The sequence below is a fragment of the Diabrotica undecimpunctata genome, chromosome 5 (assembly GCF_040954645.1).
Source record: "Diabrotica undecimpunctata isolate CICGRU chromosome 5, icDiaUnde3, whole genome shotgun sequence".
NCBI lineage: Eukaryota > Metazoa > Arthropoda > Insecta > Coleoptera > Chrysomelidae > Diabrotica > Diabrotica undecimpunctata.
The window spans coordinates 149,667,959-149,688,565 of record NC_092807.1 but is presented as its reverse complement, the minus strand read 5'-3'; the positions used below and the strand labels follow the sequence as shown (position 1 = coordinate 149,688,565).

The 20,607-nt window shown below is 32.4% G+C and overlaps 1 protein-coding gene across 1 annotated transcript in view; it reads right to left on the bottom strand.

The window, feature by feature from the left end:
• The window catches only part of dpr12 (defective proboscis extension response 12), a 574,490-nt gene that overhangs the window by 409,803 nt on the left and 144,080 nt on the right, over nucleotides 1-20,607 (bottom strand). The gene's annotated exons all lie outside the window — the stretch shown is intronic.

The following is a 20,607-nucleotide window of genomic DNA, read 5'->3' as shown; positions in this document are numbered from 1 at the left end:
GCACATCCCTCACATTAACCAGCCAGTTACATAAATAAATATTCCTTTTTATTTTTTTGCCTATCTTTCGATTTCGTTCTTTTTCAAATAAAAAATATAAATGTTCAAACAGTGTTTTTGTTATAACTATAACCTGTTACTAGGTAAGTACTAAAATTGGTAAGTATTATTGGGAGTTGGGTTGAGGGGGAGTTGCAAAAAATTAACAAAGTTCCAGAGGCGTCATAGTACCAATAATTTTGGGAAGCCCTGTACTAATCTATTATATACCTACTGATAAGAAAATTAACTGTTTATTGAATTTTAACATAACTATGATATGGAAACTTTAGTTGCCACTGAGCACTAGAATGATTTATTTTTTCTTTTAGGTCTGAATATAATATGCTTAGCGTAGATGAGATTATAAAACCTTGTGGAGAACATTACATATGAAGTTTTTTTACAAAAATCCGGTCTGTACAAATAGTTACTTCTATCGGATCTGCTGAAGCTGATTTGGATAAAGGTTCATATTTTTATCAGATGACGAAACTGGAAGAAATTCGAGTCATATACCAGGTAGAATTCTAAGATCGCAAGCAATTGTTAAGATGAATAAGGAAATAGCTAAGAATTATTTAAACAATACAGTATATATCTGTTTGGATGAGAAAAACATTGATTTGCCACAGCCAGGTACTTTCAAACCTATTGAAAATAAAAAGAAAAAACGTAACAGCACCTTCATACTGTGTTTGGTCTTAAGATACAGAAAACAGTTGGAATTTACCTACCATTACCATATCCTCTGGATCATTGTCTATAGATTTTTTTAAAAAATCTTTATGGCGGGCAATAACGAATGCGTAGCTTAAATGTAACTTATGGTGGAATTTCTGTCTTCTGGAAATAATCTAAGTGTCTGGTTACCACCAACTGCCGAGTAAGCGGATGTATTGGCAAATTGAACCTGACTGCAAGGTAGCTATAGCTGCAGAACCAATGCGGAGACGTCGATTTTAAGATATATAACGGCAAACCTTTCTAAATGATAACACGAGAATAAACACTGACAGCTTTTGTCAGGTTCGCCCTGTGTTTGATTATCTAAATCGTTCATTCAAGCAAGTACTAGTGGAAAATTCAATGGAATACGCCAACGTTCCTAGCGGAACTAAATTATATTTTGCTAATTTACTGACTTCTATGTCCTTACTTGCAGAACTGTCTAAATCAGACTTAGAACGAAATGGAAAGTAGCTGAAACTAACCGGTCTGTCAAAAAAACAAATTAACAGCATAAAAATGCATTACATCTGGTCGTTTTTGATTACGTACTGATTATTCAGTAGCAAAATTCAGATTAAGTTTGAATTCCTACTGTATACAACTTAATAACTGTTGTAATGTATGTAACCCATTATATATTTGGGCTTTAAGTTAATCATTTGAGTTGCTGTGCATGAATCCTGCCTGCAGCTGCTGTTTATTGTCTGACCACAATGAATTATTAAGTTACCTGTTTCTGAACGGGCTACCAAAAATTGTAACTTAAAATGTTGATATGAAACCAATCATCCTAAAAAGAAACCGTTTAAAGTTCTTTCTTTCTTTCTTTCTTTCTCTCCTTCCTTTTACCCTAACAGGGTGTCGGATTTGGGCTAGCTATTTTAATTTCCATTTACCCACCTCTTCCATTATTTTCTGTTTCCTGCCATTATTTTCAATTCCTCGAGTGATTTTTGTTTTCCCGCCTCTACTACTTGCTGTATCCATTTTTTTCTTGGTCTGCCTCTTTTTCTTTTTCTGATGTTTTTTGCTTCATAAATTTTTCTTGTTATTTTATTGGATTGCATCCTCATCAGATGCCCATACCAGTTCATTTGTCTCTTTGCTATTTTGTTCATTATCGGTTCCTGGTTGGCCATTCTCCTAATAGTCTCGTTGCTTAATCTATCCCATTTTGTTGTTCCAACTATCCTTCTTAGATGTCTCATCTCCATTGCGTTTATCCTGCTCTTATGTTTTTCCAGAATTGTCCAGTTTTCACTTGCATAGAGCACAATCGGTATCACTATTGTGTTATATATTTTTATTCTTGTTTCTCGTGCAAGTTCTCTTTTTCCCATTATTGGGGCTAACGCATAATATAACTTGTTTGATTTCTTTGCTCTATTTGTTATTTCCCAGTCTATTTTTCCATCATTAGTTATTATACTTCCCAGGTATTCGTAAGTTGTTACTATTTCCAATTCTGAGTTTTTACATTTTATCTTTATTTGAGTATCTTCCTTATCTCCTTTGCCGCTGATTATCATTATCTTACTTTTTTTCTCGTTTATCTCCATTTTAAGTTCTTCTATTTGTTCTACCCATATATCCATTAGTTTCTGCATTTTATTCTCGGAATCTGCTATTAGTACTGTGTCGTCTGCATACATTAAGGACTCTATTGTTACCGGTTGTAATCTGCGGTAACCTATTATTGTCTGTAGTTGATTAGTTCTGACTCTAGTGTTTCTTATCAATTCGTTCATTACTATTATGAATAGCAAAGGGCTGAGACTATCTCCTTATTTAATACCTCTCTTCCAATTAAATGCTTCCGATCTTTCCCTGTTATTTGTACCCTTCCTTTTACCTCTTTGTAAGTACTTTTTATAATTTTTATCAATGCATTAGGTACGTTAATTTTCCTCAAGCATTTCCCTATAATATGTCTTTCTATCGTGTCAAATGCTGCTCTTAGGTCTATGAATGCTAATACTAGTTTTTTCCCCGTATCTATGCTTCTTTTTATTAGGTTTCTAATGATATATATGTTGTCATTTGTCTGTCTTCCCGGTCTAAATGCCATTTGTTCTTCTCCCAATACTATTTCTACTTTTTGTCTCAGTCTCTTCTCTATTATTTTCGTATATATTTTAAAGCACACCGATGACAAACATATTGCCCTATAGTTGTCGCAGTTTACATGTTCTCCTTTTTTGTATATTGGCACGATGATATTGTTCTGCCAGTCTTTAGGGATTGTTTGTTTTTCCCACGCCTCTTTATATATTTTCCATAGCCAGTTTATTCCTTCTTCTCCCATGTATTTTACCATTTCCGGTTCAATTTCATCATCTCCACCTGCCTTGCCTATTTTTATATTTGATAATCCTTCTATTACTTCTTCTCTACTTATTTGCTCTGGCTCTGTGTTTTCTTCGCCTTCATTGATTATATTGTCTTCCTTGATCACTTCGGTATCAAATTTTGTCTCATAATATTCTTTCCATACCCTAGCTATGTGTTCTGGGCTTATTTGTATTTGGTTTGAAGTATCTCTTACTGCGTTTATTTCCTTTCGTTTTTCCTGCCTTATGTGTCGTATTGTCTTCCAAAAGTTTCTATTATTTGTTATGTATTCTTCTTGAAGTTCTTCTCCAAATTCTTTCCATGTTTTTGGTTTTGCTTGTGTGACTGTCTTTTTTGCCAATCGTCTCTGCCTATAGTATTTTTCTTTATCTTCTTCTAATCCCATTTCGAGGTATTTTTTCCATGCTATTTTCTTCTTTTTTATTTCTGTCTTCACTTCTTTATTCCACCACCTTGTCCTTTTTAACTGTTTATTATATTTTTTGATTCCACACACTTCAGTTGCTGTTGTCTTTAATACTTCACTGTATGTATTCCATCTTTCTTCCATTGTCCATGTTTCTTTTTGGCGCTCTATTTGTCTCAGTCTTTTGTTAGTTTCCTCCGTGTAAAATTCTCGCACACTTTTTATCTTTAGTTTGTTTACATTTACTTTCTTGTACTCTTTTCTTTCTACTTCCTCCATTTTTTCATCCTCCAGTTTTGCAGTGACCATCCTGTGTTGTGTAGACAGTTCAGGTTCCTTTTCCGTTAAGATGTTTTTTATATTTTGTTCTAGGTTTCTCGTATATACTATATAGTCGATTAAGCTTTTCGCATTTCTCTCTTCAGCCACAAATGTATATTTGTCGTTAATGGTTTGTTCACTGAATGTGTTTCCCATTATCAGGTCATTGGTTTGGCAGAATTCCAGCATTTTAATTCCATTTCTATTTAATGTTTCTTCCCCATCTTGTCCAATGCATCCTAATCCCCTGTTAATATCCTTACCTACTCTTGAATTCCAATCGCCTAACATTACTATTTTTTCTCTTGTCTCTCTTAATTTGTCTAATGCGTTTTGGAGTTCGTTGTAGAATTCTATGATTATCTCTTCTTCATTACCTTCTGTTGGGCCGTTTAAAGTTAAAAAAGCATTTGTTTATTCTACACGTTAACTGATATTAGAAATTGTGCAGAAAACGTGCATTTAAAGATTATTTTAAAAACAGGTAAATATTGCTGTGTCCTAAGTAACATAATTTTGTATTTTATCATTTATCACTAATTTATTTTACCAAATTTACTAGCATGTATATATTTTAGCTTTAGAATTTTGTATTTTCGAACTAATGTTTCCAGATTAAGCAAATTATTCTAATGTCTCTAAAGAAATACAAGCAATGCAATATTGACAAAGCCAAACAATTATTTAAACAAACATCTAATAACCTTGACAGTTAGATTTGTAAGTACTATAAGTCTAATATAAAATTTAAAAATAAGGTATTCCTTTCAAAAGAATTTGCGCTACTACCATCGTATTTAACAACTTTGCAGCATCCCCTTTGTTACTTCTTTGTCCTTTTTATTCTGAATCAAAACCTCGTGTGCCATTTTCTAAGCAACTAGTGAAATATCTTGTTAGGAAAGTTATTTTCGACGTTTTTTTATTGATCTACAGACACAAACAACCTTGTTTGTTTGGGATGCCATCTATTTCAAAGTACTACGAAAGTTTTTAAGTTCACAGAAACTTTTTGTTGTTATAACAAAATGTGGTTGATTGCCTGGAAATCGTTCTTTAGATGCTTATTTTTTTAGTAAAATTCTAGAACATCATTTAGCATCATTTTTAGACTATTAAAATACGATTAAACAGTTGTTTGGTTTATACGACGCCTAGCAACTTTATATTGGAACAAGTAGGTGTTTGACTATTAATTTATTACTATTTATGTAAATATAATAATTTTTATTACAATTACTAGCTCTACACTATACATACTGTAACGCCAGCAACTAAAATAAATTTGAAGGAAAGACATTACAAAAATACTCAATTCGTTTTTATTGATTTTATTTATTTCGAAAAAAATTGTAATATTGCGATCTTTTGTTTTAATTTGATATTTATTAATAGTTATTTAACCAACAAGTGTATTAATAAGGGCGATTAACAATTGAGATATTTTAACGCGTGAGCGAAGCGAGCGCGTTAATGTTCGAGATTGTTAATCGCCATTTTAATTCACGAGTTCGTTACAAAACTTTTCCGTCGACCGTACTTTTTAGAAATAAAGATATCTTAGTTTAAATATTTATTTACTTAACGATAAACAACAATTTTTTCAGCTTTCATTGACTTTATTCAAAGTTTCCTTAGTGGTAGTTTTATTATAGTAAACATTAATATTCGAAATGGTGCAATTACTTAAATTAAAGGAAGATATTGATAAAGCTATCTGCTGTATAGCATTTTGACAAATTTATGTTTAAGTCTTCTTGGACCTCTGTAAATTCTGTGATAGAAGAAGTTAAATTCTGGAGGAGTTAAATTAAACTCTTCGTCAATATCCATCCTTTGATTTTTCAAATAAACAGAATTTTAAACAATAAAGTAAATAATGACATACAATGACAGATAGTACTAACAGCGGCTACTTCATTTGAAATTAATTTTTTAGTTTGAATATAAACAGGTATATGTTTAGTTGCCTACAGCACAGGTCACTGCCAATCACAGAGCGTTTAATTAATTTATGCAAGCAATGTATGTTGTGTTGCCTATAATAAAATCGTTCATTAATAGAAAATTATTCATTAATAGGGGTCATTAATCAATGATTTTAAGGGTGTTAAAATTGATCATAAATGGACGGTCGACGGAAAAGTAATATATGAAACGCAATATTCTTTGTTTTTCCTAATGGTGCGCAAACGAATAAATCAGAAGGTTTTCCGACGCTTGAGTAGGCCACATAGAGCTGCCCATGTGAGAAGTATGGATTCTCCAAATATAATCCACACACTTGCAAAGATTGCCCTTCTGCTTTGTTGATAGTCATTGTGAAAGCGAGTTGCCCGGGATCGTTGGGATACGTGGTATACGTACGTCTTTACTTTCAAACTCTACAGTCAAAATTCTTGCCTCTATAACATGTTTTCATCATTTTCTTGACTCAAAGACTATTTCCGTTGCAAAGTCGTGATGAATTCATCTTTCGAAAAGAAGAATGATGGGTACGCCAATTTTCAATGTAAGAACATACGTAAGTGAAGTTGATAGTATTAACATAGATGCTTTGGTCTGCTAATATAGCACGCGTACTGAACCACTGATGATTTTGGTAAATTTGTGCAATATTTGAGAAAAATTTTTGCACCAATTCGTATATACTTTCTATGATCTTACAGAAATTTGCTGGTAATGTGATACATTGCGTAAATTCATTAACTTGCATTTGCCCATTTCCAATAGTTATTAATTGTTTTGCAAAATTTCTAGACAATGCATCCCATTGTATTTGTACATGTATGTTGGTTTTCAAAGTTAATTCTTTAAATGACGCCATAAAACTCATAATTTGAGACATGCATTAAGTTCATCAGCAGATGTTGAATGTGATACAACTAGCAGTGTTTGTCGAAAATCACCAAACAATAAAATAAGTGCGCCACCGAAGATCCGTGCGTTTCCTCTTAAATCTAGGAAATCAGTGTACGATCAAGCGCTTCCAATGCTTTCTTGTGGAAAACTGTCCAAAGAAATAGTCCACTGCTTCTTTCTGTGATTTCACACATAATTCGCAAATGAAATAAATACGCAAATAAAAAAATACGCAATGCGTTGTTCTGCGAAAGATTTGGCTGAACAAATGTCCCCAAGTCGTCAAAAACAAAGTGTATTTCTCGTTGTAAATCACAATCATTGAAAAGGCCGCTCGCTGGTCGGATCGTAGCAGGCATTCCCAGTTGCACCAGTACCTTGTTAGATATTGTCAAACATATTTCTTCAATCAAAATCAATGCCTTATTATACACGTTTGGATTTTGATTCTCAGAGTGTAATCGATGTAAAATATGCAGAGTTCCCCGATATGATGAGAATAGGTAAAATCAATTTTAATTTCACTCACGATGATATCCTTAAGTCATCGGTTTAAATTTAATTCGATTGAATTATTAATCTAAAGTAATTTAATTTGCAATGAAATGCATACAACTATTCAAAAAACGCTCTTAAATATAAAAATATGCACAATTTTATCTGTTCTTTATGAGCCAGACATGAGATTCACAATTTACATAAGTTGTGTATACATGAAATTCATTGAAATGATAGTTTCCCTATCTGTCGAAAATTGATCGTACCAACTTAGAAACCTTCATGGGCTCATGCACAACAACTTTGCTTAAAGATCACCACATGATCAAATGCATAGTTTTTATACATCCCATAAAACATTTTATTATTGGAATGATGCATTATCAACAACACTCTATAGATGATGTTGCCATAATAAGCCACAATAGAAGGGTATTAAGTAAAAAAGCTATAGACTTATAACGAGAAGCGTCTGTTTTAGGTCTAAATATAAATAAAAGAAAAACAAAATATATGGAGCGCACAAGGTAGAATTGACATGAGAATCTGAAGGTAAACAACTATACATGCGAATTTGCCTCCTTTTTTTCTACCTAGGCTCAGTAATTAATGACACGGATATATAAATAAATATAACCACTAATTATTAGCGGTAATATGTACTTTTATGTACACAAGGACTTAATAATGAAAAGTAAGTTACTAAATCATGAGTCTCAGCATAGAATCTACAAAACAGTAATTTGACCAGTGGGCAGATATGAATGTGAAACGTGGACCCTTTCAATCACTGATGAAAAACAATTGAAGGCTTTATTTTAAAAACAACCAATGTCAGTTTTATAAATTTTTTTTTCTGACAAATATAAATTTACATTTATATTTGACAGAAACTTATCGTCACAAAAACCGCCATAGTCCTAAAATTATAACGATTGTTTAATACGCTGTTTTTATATGAACAACCAAAGTCAGTACATATTTAGTCAATAACAACCAATGCCATTGTTGATATCAACAGTTTTTGCTCATAATTCCCAATTATTTCGGAATCAAAGTAAAGAAGAAGTCTGTTATACTGCTTTTTTAAGCTTTTATGGACAAATTTTCTGGAATACCACCTTCCGATGACGAAGGAAAGCATGACAATAGGCCCTCTAAAACTCCAGATAAAGATCTATACCTGGCGAGATAATCCTAACAAAGTATTTTCACCTGAAAAGCTAGGTGTATTAAACTGCACAAAATGTTTTTGCAGGAAATAGATCAATAGACCAATCACCTACGAAAAGCCAGTTAAGTTACGGAGTCATTGAGATATTATAAACTAAAAGCAAGAGCAGGTAGATGTATGGCCATATCATTGGACTTTTAACAAGACTTACCATTACCAAATATATCATAACTAGCGACGTGTTTTTTATAAAAGCCAACTGTGGTACTATGTATTTGGAACTCACGTCATGGCAAGTGATTTAGCATCAATGTACGTCTATACTGAATATATTGCAAAGAAAGGGTACAACAATGTAATTTCTATGCTTTTGCACTATCTTAACTATAAAGATCGATCTAATGATTATTTAGTTTTTTTTAGTGATGGATGTTCTAGTAAGAACAAAAACCATGTTATGGTTTATTTCTAATATATGTTGCCAAATTATTTAAAGGTTTTTATTAAAATAAGCCTCATTTTTTAATAAGAGACCATTTCTTTTCTCCGAATTCTCAAGACTTTGCCCTGATTAAAATAAAAGAGATTATGTAGTCCAGAGGTGCCAAAATATTGGAATGAACTCATATTTTACTTAAGAGAAAAGCTATCTCCACTTAAGATGCTCAATATACCTCCGGAAATGTTTTCGATTCAAACTAAGCATGTTTCCAATATTTTTTAGAGCCCAAAAACCAAGTTAAAGTCTTAGAGAAGCTTGTATTATCAAGATATCTACAGGTGCTTCATATGCTAAAAGGCGTCGTAGATATTCTGGTGCACTGATTCAGTGTGCTGTTCGAAAACAGTAAGTATTGGTCAATACTATAGACTTATATTAGTTATATTAGTGTCCGATATCTATTAGTTCTGTTAAAATTCAAAACATTATATCACAAAGTACATTTAAAAAAATCCTGAAAGCATTCTATCAAATATTTCGAGTTACTGAAACAGCGGCAACTGTTGATAAAAATGACGATTAATAAGGAAGGAGTTGATGCAATTATCTTGAATTTTTAAAGAATATACCATGTTCTGGTTCATAAAATATTTGCAGCAAACCGTGGGTTGTTTTTATATTTCAGTCAAAAAAAAAAAAACAAATTTCAAAATATTTTTCATTATTTTTTCAAAAAGCAAATTTCTCTTTTGGCGCTTAGTATATTAAATAATATTTGTTTGTGCATATTTTAATTCATAACAATTGGAAAAAAAACATTGAATTAAATACTATCAGCTCATTTGCTGTTGAAGTTTTGATTTATTTCTAAAACTTTACTTGACCTAATTAAAGGGTTTTTGAAATAAACTCTTTTTAAAATAAACATTGCAATTGGGTTTGTGTAGAATAAAAATGAACTATAAACTGGAAAAACTAATGCAATGCACAGATATCGTTAAATTTGAAAGTAACAAAAAATTGGTAAAATAATCCACAGATAGAAATTCCAGGGAAATAGGAAAAGAGAAAAGCTCCGTAAAAGGTGGATAGACGATGTATAGGGTGACCTGAAAACCACAAACCTCAGGCACTGGAAAAGCAAAATATCTGAGAGGGCAGAATGAAAGAAGGTTGTGAGTTGTGGCGTCATAAGAAAACGAGGAATATAACTTTCTAATAATATAAGAAACAAGAAAATTAGAATATCTTGGACATATTACACTTGGAGAGAAATACACCTTGCTCCAACTGATTATGCAGGGAAAGATCCAAGGAAAGAGAAGCATAGGGAGGCGTAGAATGTCATGGCTGCGCAACCTGAGAGAGTGGTACGGATGTACATCAAATGAACTTTTCAGAGCAGCCGTCTCAAAAGACCAAATAGCTATGATGATTGCCGACCTCCGCCGCGGAGATGGCACTTGAAGAAGAAGAATAATATAAGGATCATCAAAATGTGTAAAAATTAAAAAAAGTTCTGAAAATTCTCTTGTGGTATGTCCAAGTTAAATATGATTTTTATATGGGTTTTAGTTACTATTGATTGTAAAGAAAATTACGTTTTTAAGTGTATTTAAAAAATAACCTTATTTTTTATTTAGAACGAAATTGAAACGTGTCATAGTGAAACGTGAAACATAATTGAAAATGTAATTTTCAATTTAATAAATTTTGGCTTAAGCCTATATACACGTTATTATTATTGTAAACATTGGTGACAACTATATAGTGAGATAATATGAATTAACTGCTAAAAACATTGACATTTACATAGCTCAAACATTTTCTCTTCCAAATCCTCAAAATCTAAATGAATACTTCGTTAATGTGAGTAAAAATATAACACCAACTATTTTGCAGCAACAAAATCCTATTTTCTATCTCCTCAATTCAAAAAACGTCCTAAATTCATTACTGATAAGAGCAGTTGATGAAACTGAACTAATCCAAACAATCAGTAGTGTCAAAAGCAAATTTTCATGTAACTGATGGACTATCCATAAAAATTTTCTTAAATATCCCAAAAATTTTTTTGTAAGTCCTGCTCTCACTAATTAATAATTCCTTTGAAAGAGAAATATTTCCTAAGTACCTAAAGAGAGTCATTATTATTCCTCTTCATAAAAAGAAATTGAATGTCTGCAGCTATAGACCTATTACTTTATAAACCTACTACCAGTCCTATCCAAAATTAACTTTGATGAAATTCTCTCTTCTGTTGCCGACCAGAATGTAGCTTCGCCTTTTTAAATAATTTTAAACTGTTTGTCCTTGTTTATTGTAGTGTTGTACAATTTTATGTTTAATTGTATGTATATGACATTCTGCGATTGTTGGATAGCCCAAAAAATTACAAAATGCCCCTGAAGATGCTCTAGTGAGCGAAAGTACTTAGGCAAGATTTAATTAATAAAACTGTGCTCGATATCTGCCTTTATTTTATCAAAGTTCATTTATTCGAGCATCAACCTTATATTAAACTATCCAAAATTATTAAGAGACTTCTAAAACCCCGACTTATGTCCTTTTTCTTTGAAAATAACATTTTATCACAAAGTCAGTTCGGCTTTTTATCTAATAAATGTATTAGCTTTTTAGCGATAACGTGACATGATGGTACATAAAATATAACGTCGGACTAGCAGTCCGCAAATCTAGGAAAGGTCCAAAAAACAAATATTTTCAGAAAAACGGTCTGAGAACTGGTCGATTCTTTAAATTATAATTAAAATAGACAAAAAAAATATTTACACACAAATTTATTATAATTTGTATTTAAACTCATGCTTTGAAAATAAAAGTTAACAGATATATCTTTTTCTCATTTTGAGTACTATAAAACACAAAAACACTAATTAAACAAATAAAAAACATTTATTTCTAAGAAATTAAACAAAGACTAAATAAAAACAAATGTTTGAGCTGCGTAAAGTAGATACATGAGTGAAAACTTGAAAATAAGTCAATCTACTACAGTAAAAACAACGACCTCGACAATTAGGTTGCGGATTTGGGGCTGGAACAATTTCTTCTTCAATACTCACGGCAAATTTCTTTTATTCTCGACCTAATTGATCTAGGAATACGTTTATTTAAACATCGACGTTGTAGATGATCGTTTACTAGTTCCATACCAAGAGCTTCTAGAAAATGTCTTCTATGCGTTTTATCTATCTCATTAGATTTATATTTATTTCTGTTTAGATTGTTTAGATGTTAGATTTATATGTTTTCTTTGCAGATTTATTACTAAGATTGTAAGAACACAGTTTAATAAAGATATTTGTATTGTCTACAATGGTTTGCAAAATCTCTTCAGAAAAAAACAACTCCAAATCTTTGATGCGCTTTTCATATCTCGTACTTCCCTAGTTATTCCAGAAATTTCTACCTTAATTAAATTGTCACTGTATTGTCAAATTGAGTTCGTATTCGGCGGTTTACTAAATGTTTCTTTCATTTAGTTGTTCCATCCTTACCAATAAAATGCGGCACTCTTTGTGGAACATCCAAGACTTCTGAGATTCGCTCTTCAATTTCTTCTTCCATATCGGTGTCATGGTCCTGGATCTCTTCGAAATCTTCTTCTAAACTAGCATCGTCATCGTCAAGTTCAACTTCTGATTCAGAATCAGAGAGAAATTCCGCATGATGCTTTTCAAGATAAGCGTGTTGCCTTTCAAAACTCATTATTAGAAAAATCTGTAAAAAAATAAGTTTATATCAATCAATTATACAGAAAACATAACCAGTAGATCACTCCCTATTATAAATTACACAAATTTTTTTATTTACCCTAGAAATAAAATATTTTCAAATTTAATCTTACCTGAAGATTTGTGACAACTTGTATAACGTGCGGACTCACGTTCCGCAGTTCAATATAACAGCGGAACTAAATGCACTACACAACTCTTACAACTGTACTGAATAAGGTATCATCTCACTTGAAGCTAGAGAGGACGCCACGATCGAGATCCTAATTAATCGTCAGAAATCGAGAAATAATCCGACAAGCGGACTCACAGTCCGCACGGTAACTCTGAAAGGTTAGTGATGCTATGTTTTCTGTACTACATGAGTTATATCAAGTAATAAACAACAGTCTTTACACTGACTGTTTTCTATAACTAACCAAAACTTTTGATTGTGTAAATCACGACATTTTGATAAAAAAAATAAATTTATACGGAATTCGAGGTATTTTTTGAATTGGTTAAAATCTTTGGGGAGTAGGAAATAACTAGTTGGAGCAAATGTTACTCACTGTATTTAAAAAAAGATTATATGTGTAGTATACAAGGTTCGTTATTTGGTCGTCTACTTTTTCTATTTTTATAAGTGACATTAATAACTTAAAAATTGATACAACATTTTTTCTTTTTGCTGATGATGCCTCTTACCTCTTCAACTCTTGCTTCCTAATAAAAACCAGATCAGTATCGTCGATTCTGTAAAATTTCTTGGTATTTTTATAGACAGCAACCTTAAATGGTTTCTTCATATTGATTTGTTCAGTAAGAAACTAGCCTCAGCATGATATGCAATAAGATATGTTTCTAAGGAAATCAATTTTGCATGTTCCAAAATAATTTTTTTTCTGCGCGTTTTATCTTTGATTGGTCTTTCCTTTTGGGGTTTTAGTAGAGCTGCCCGATCTGATGATATTTTTAAATAACAAAAAAGAGCAATACGAAATCTTTTTGGCCTTAGTAGATTAACACATTGCAAAAGCTAATTTACGGAATTTTAACTATGTTTTTTCAGCAACTCCACCTGAAATTCAACTTTGATGTGTATTTGCCGATCCCTTCCACTGAGTTAGTAAAGAAATTTATATTATATTCGGAAAATAAATTATACAATCATCTCACTTTTTGTAACTTAAATCAACCACTCCTTTCCTTAAGTTTCGTAAAGTTCCAAAAGCCTATCTATCTGAAAGTCCATATTATTCAGTAGAAGAGTTTCTCAACGAATAGCTAAGAAAATTACAGTACCTACCTTTATGTACAAGTAACTAAAGTATTTTTATATATATTTGAGTATCACATGTAGTAACTTAACCTTATTCGTAAGGTTTTATTATGCAATTTGCAATTTATTTTAATTTTGCAATGGTTTGTTTATTTTATTATCTTTTATTTTGTGATATTGACGATTTGTGTAATTTTAGTGAATTTTAAATTGTTATTGATATTTTTATAACTTTTCGTAAGTTTTGTCCATAAAATTGTACAATAAAGCATATTTCTATTCTATTCTATTCTATTCTATTCTATTCTATTCTATTCTAATTAAATAAGATAAATAGGCTGCGAAAACAATGCAGCCGGACACTCCAACAAACGTCACTATATTCTACTTAATACTCTAATTAATTTCTTTTCAAATTAAGTGAATTTTTGTATTTTTAAAATACGCGATAAAGCTGCAAATTTAAAAATTTGTAAGTTGATAAAAAATTACTTTCGCAATAAAATAATCCGCGAAGTGGCAGATAAACTTACATTAATATTCAATGATGTTTTTGATTTGTATTTAACAAATATTCAGAAATGATTCTCTATATCTTTATCAGTTTTTGTTTTCTTAACGATTGGTTAGACGTGTCTACGTATCACGTTTTGGCAGTAAAAGGAAACGAGCAAGGCGCTTTGTGGTATTTTCATAATACCACACAGCACAGTGGTCATTTCTTTAACTGCTGCTACACGAATATCCCATTATGAACATTTCTCCTACGTCAGAACGTGTGGACTCATTTTGAAAGCCAGTTTGTATGCCCTGAGGGAACAGCTTTAATAAAAAAAGACAATTTCACCATACGCCTCGGTTTTTATTATCAAGACTGTTATTAAAATATAAACACGCAGTACGGCGGTAATTATAAATAAAGGATTTTTGTTTACAGCTAGGAGAAAATAACACAAAAATTATGTAAAAATACGAAGATTTTTCCACTTAAAATTTAAAAATTTTATATGAAGCGGAGAAGTATTTTTAATTTTAAATACTGAAAGTAGAATATACTAATAAAATGAAGAAATTGTATTTCTCTACCTTATTAGCATATGTGTATCTAGCATTGAATATCACCATTATTAATATCGAGAATATTTAGACGACTACCAGAAATTAGATATGACACTTCAAGAAGAAGAGAAGTAATTAAAATAAGTTCTTGTAAAGTAGAGTATCCATACATAAATCTTTTTTTGCCTTAAGCCATGGTTTTAAAACATTTTCAATAGTAATACAAATTATATACAGATTTTTCCCAAAAACTGGCGTTAAAAAAAGTTTACAAAGTTCCCAATTGTGTATTTAATAATAAACAAAATTTAAAAGTCAAATTTATTACAACTCAAGAATGTTACTCAATAAACAATTAAAAAAATTTTAAAATCTGCAAAGAAACAAAAATTATTTTTTTTTTATAAACATTTTTTATGGAAAACAATATTTACTAGAGTGTATTACCTCCACAAGCCCTAATTACGGCTCTCATTCGATCAAACATTCTTTGGATTAAGACAGCAAAGTGTGCTTGAGGGATTTGCTCCCATTTGTCACGAACTACTTCATAGACTTTAGGAAGGCCTTTGACCGAGTGCAGCATATGAAGTTAATAGATGAATTAAAAAACATCAATTTGGACAAAAAAGACATTGAGTTTATTAAGGCTATATACTGGAACCAGAAAGCAGTAGTAAAGGTGAACGATATAGAAACAAATAATATACCGATTGCGAAAGGGGTTAGGCAAGGATGCGTCTTGTCTCCTACGCTTTTCAACGTGTACTCACAGGTCATATTCAGAAAAGTCTTATGGGAAAGAAAAGAGGGAATAAGAATTGGTGGAGAAATCATAAACACCATGAGATTTGCAGATGACACGGTAATTATGGCTGAGAGTATAGAAGATCTACAAACTTTACTAGATGCAATAAATAGTGAATGCACATCAACACAGATAAGACCAAATTTATGATAGTATCAAGGAGTCCAATAAATAATGAACAACTAACTCTTGGTGGACAGCAAATAGAGAGAGTGACAAAATATAAATATCTGGGAGCTTACATCAACACAGAATTAGATCCAGACCAAGAGATCCGGGTACGAATAGAAATGGCAATGGCAGCGTTCTTAAAATTCAAACAATTGTTCTGTGACAAAAATCTGAATATTGCGCTAAAACTGAGGTTTGTTGAATGTTACGTCTGGTCGCAACTATTGTACGGGGTAGAAACATGGACACTAAAAGCGCAAATAGTTAAAAATATTGAAGCCTTTGAACTTTGAATATACCGGAGAATGTTGAGAATCCCATGGACTGCCAGGGTCACCAATGAGGAAGTGCTGAGAAGAATGGGTCGAGACAAAAAATTGTTGAGAACGATAAAAGTACGCAAGACTGCATACCTTGGACACATACTAAGAAATAATAAATATTTTATAGTCTTCTGCAGGTCATCATGCAGGGTAGATTCGATGGCAAAAAGGGAATAGGTAGAAAGAGGAAGTCATGACTGCGAAATATTCGAAACTGGACAAACATGACTGTAGACGAATTATTCCACGTTGCAAAAGACAGAGAAGCTTTTAAAAATGTGGTCGCCAACCTCCGTTAATGGGGACGGCATAGGAAGAAGAAGAAGACTTGATCTAAATCTTTCAGGGTTTTAAACTTACCATGGTTACGTCGAATACGTCGTCGTAACCAGAATATCCCACACATGCTCTATTGGATTTTAGTCAGCACTTCTTGGGGGCCTTGGTAATAAACGAATCCCAATTTCATCCAAGTAATCCAGTGTTATTTTTGCGATGTGCGGACGAGGATAACCTTGCAGCAGACAACAGTTTTCTCCAACAAATCGGACAAATGGCACTACATGATCTTTAAAACATTGCTCTATATACCGTTAAGCGTTCAAGTTGCCCCCTTGAATGTAATAAGTTCTGTATGAGCTTCTAGAGAAATGCCTGCCAAAAATATTATACCACCTCCATCAAATTGAACTCTCGGAGAAGAACAACATTACTAATATTGTTCACCAGGTCTTGTCCATATCCTAGGCTGCCCATCTGATAAGTATCTGTTTAATCTTAATTCATCCGTGAAATGCACAGTATTCCGAATTAAGATGTTTGCGAGCGAAGTGTAAACGTTGCCTCTGATGATCTGTGGTTAATAGAGGTCCCGTAACAGCTATTCTGAACTTTATTCCACATTGATTTAAACGTCATCAACTCGTATAAACGGGAAACTGTGTTTCTATGGACATCCTTTAATCGTTAAATAAGTACTGGTGCTGACAATGTACGATCGCGTAACTCTTGTAACCTAAGAAAGCGATCTTCAACTTGACTTGTGGTTCTTCGTCTACCTTCACTTAGTCTCCTAGTGTATTGTCGTGTTTCCCAAAATCTTTGTATTGTATCAAACACTGTACTTCGAAAAATATCTAAAGCATTTGCGATGAAACCAATGCTCCGACCATCATCCTGTAAAGCAACAGCTTGTGCTACTTCTTCCGGTGTCATAGTTTTTTTAATGCAAGTTTTAAACAGGCCTACAACCGACAATTGATATAATGCTTGTGACATTTCGCGGAAAATGTAGATTTTAGCAATTTATACCAAATAAACCTGCTTGTTTATTGTTGATGTTATTTGTATATAAAAGTATTTTTAAGGACTATTGACAGACTGGTGTTGGAATCTGTAACTCTTATTCCAACTTCTTGTGTTTTGGCTCATCAGTAGGTATATAACTTGAGAACAGACTAGTTTAAAATATTTTGGTGCAGATATAATATGAGCATCTTCATGAATGACGTTGTTTCAACCCTTAAAATTTCTAACTTTCCAGTCAGGTCACCGGGTTTTAGATACTAAGGCTGATTATTTTATTGAAAATAGCAATGGTCTTTTCGATGTATTGATATGTATTTGAAAACGCTCTTTCGGAGAGCCCTCAGGGAAGTGGGCAAAGGAATGATCAATAAATCAATATATTATTCGATTGCTACTTTTGTTTTTATTAAAGATTTCTTTTTTTTTAATCAATTTAAAATCAATAGTTGAACAATAAAGTGAAAAGGTTAATTAACAAGTTCTTATTATAACCACTACAGTGGGGTTCTAATTACAGTGTCGTACTAAAAAAAGTTAAGAAATTTATGTGTAATGTTCGATTCTACCAAAATTAAGAATAAATTTCCACTTAGCTGTTAGAAAGTCTATCTTCTCGATTTCTGGAGACTCGATCCCAGGTGAGTACTTAATATTTATTATTATTATTTCCTTTAATAATCCGACGTTTTAGGTTCTTTCTCTCTTATGGACAATTGGATAACATCCGATCCTAACTAATATGGAAGACTGATAGCCAATCCCTCAAGGAGTCACGAGATTATAAATATAAGTTGAAAAGATGATCAAAATGATTTGAGATTAAATCACAGAGTAAAAATAAAAGGCCTAAAGAAACGTTATTAAGTTTAAAACGTAAGTAGTTATTTATTTTTTCCCAAAAGAAAACCTACCTTTGTTCAAATGTGGCCTTAAAGTGTTTCTAATACGAAATTAGTTTATAAAATCGAGTTTCGTTGAGTTTTAGAAAACAAATCCACACGATGGGTGATAATTGCTCAGCTTCTCACTACTACAACTATTAAATTTTTGGAAAACTATCAAGGAAACTCTAGAAAAGCCGCAAAATTGCGTTGTAAGTTCTACACGAACCAATACTTTTTCATACAAAAGACCACCAAAGAAAGGAAAAGAAAAAAATTAAAGATAAGTTTTTTATCTGGCGCCGGCCATTGTCCAGTAAGAATTTATTTAAAATAAGTTGTTGTACTACTAATATGATTAAGATCTGTTTAAAAATACAAGAAGAAGAATTCTATCAAGCTATTTTTGACTCTCTCTCTTGTCGTTTCCTTATTGCTGAGGATCGTGATTTCCTACAATGCGGGCTGTCAATTCTCTCCATCTCTTGCGATTTTGGGCTGCTCTCATGGACTCGGAAAACGTCTCTCCAGTGGCTTTCTGTACTTGATCTGACCATCGGATAGGTGAGCGTCCTCTGCCTCTACGTCCTTCTACGTTTCCGCACACAATTAGTCTTTCTAAGTTGTCATTGTCTCTTCTCGCAATGTGGCCAAAAAACTTTAAAACATTTGCAAGACACTGAGAGGAGAGTCTGGTCTGAATGTTTAGCTCTTCGAGAATCGACTGATTGGATCTGTGCTCCGTCCACGAGACGCGTAGCATTCGTCTCCAGCACCACATTTCGAATGCGTCAATCCTTTTCCTATCCTCTGATTTTATTGTCCATGTTTCGGCACCGTAACTGAAGATTGAAAAAATGAGTGTCCGTACCAGTCTCATTTTGAGTTTTTTGGATAAAGAGCGGTCCTTCCATATTTTTGACAGTCGACTCATCGCGTTCTTGGCCATCCCTATTCTTCTGCGAATTTCCGTATGGGAGGAGGCTGCATTGCTTAAGGAAGATCCTAGATACGTGAACTCGTCTACTTTCTCGAATTGATTTAGGGCGCCTGTTGTTTGAAGGATATTCGCGTGGTCCACAATCATGATTTTTGTTTTCTGATTATTAATCTTAAGCCCACACTTGTTGCTTTCGGTTTCTACTCTCTTTATCAGTCTCGACATCTCCTCTTTAGATATTGCTATCAGTGTTGTATCGTCTGCGAATCTTAAGTTTGAGATCTTTTTACCTGTAATGTAGATGCCGCCTCTCCATCCATCGAGTGCGTTCCTTATTATGTATTCTCCATATAAATTGAACAGGTCTGGATATAGTATGCACCCTTGTCGTACACCTCTGCTGGTTTTGAAGGTATCAGATTGCTGGTTTTCAATTCTTATTTTAACTAAGTTATCTTCGTATAAGTTTTTAATTAATATTGCCAAATGATCTGGAACTCCCATCTCATGAAGAACTGTCCAGAGAACTTCCTACTTCACACAATCAAATGCCTTTTGGTAGTCTAGAAAACAGATTATTATTGGAATTTTAAATTTGCGGGCCTTTTCTATGAGCTGCCGCATATTATTTTTTGCCGCTATTTTTGACATTAACCTTTAAAATAAGAAATAGGCTTTTTGGTTCGTTTATTTTTAATTCAAAGTTTATTATTCATTTAAATTTATACTTATTTTTGTTTTAGGCTGTACAAAATCAAAGAAAGAACGAATAGATCATCTCAGAGACCAAATAAGACTTGGGAATGCATTAATTTTCCATGAAATCTTGTGGAGTTGTTAACAATTATTTAGCCAAAATTAAAATAATAAAACTTTATTTCAATAATTTAGTCTGAATTCTTTGGACCTGTAACACCTTAGGTATATAACTTGAGAACATTAAGTTTAAAATATTTTGGTGCAGATACAATATGAGCATCTTCATGGATGAAGTTGTTTCAACCCTTAAAATTTCTAACTGTCCAGTCAGGTCACCGGGTTTTAGATACTAAGGCTGATTATTTTATTTAATATAGCAGTGGTCTTTTCGATGTATCTTAAACAGAAAATTTTGCCACATAGCACTAAGACCTTGTTTTAGATATGTACTGGATTTTATGAATTTCTTATAAGATTATGTATGAATTATGTATGCAGTGAATCTTAATTTTTGTATACTTTGTCTCTCTAATAACTTTATATTCTTGTGTATGTTAACTACTCGTAAACTTG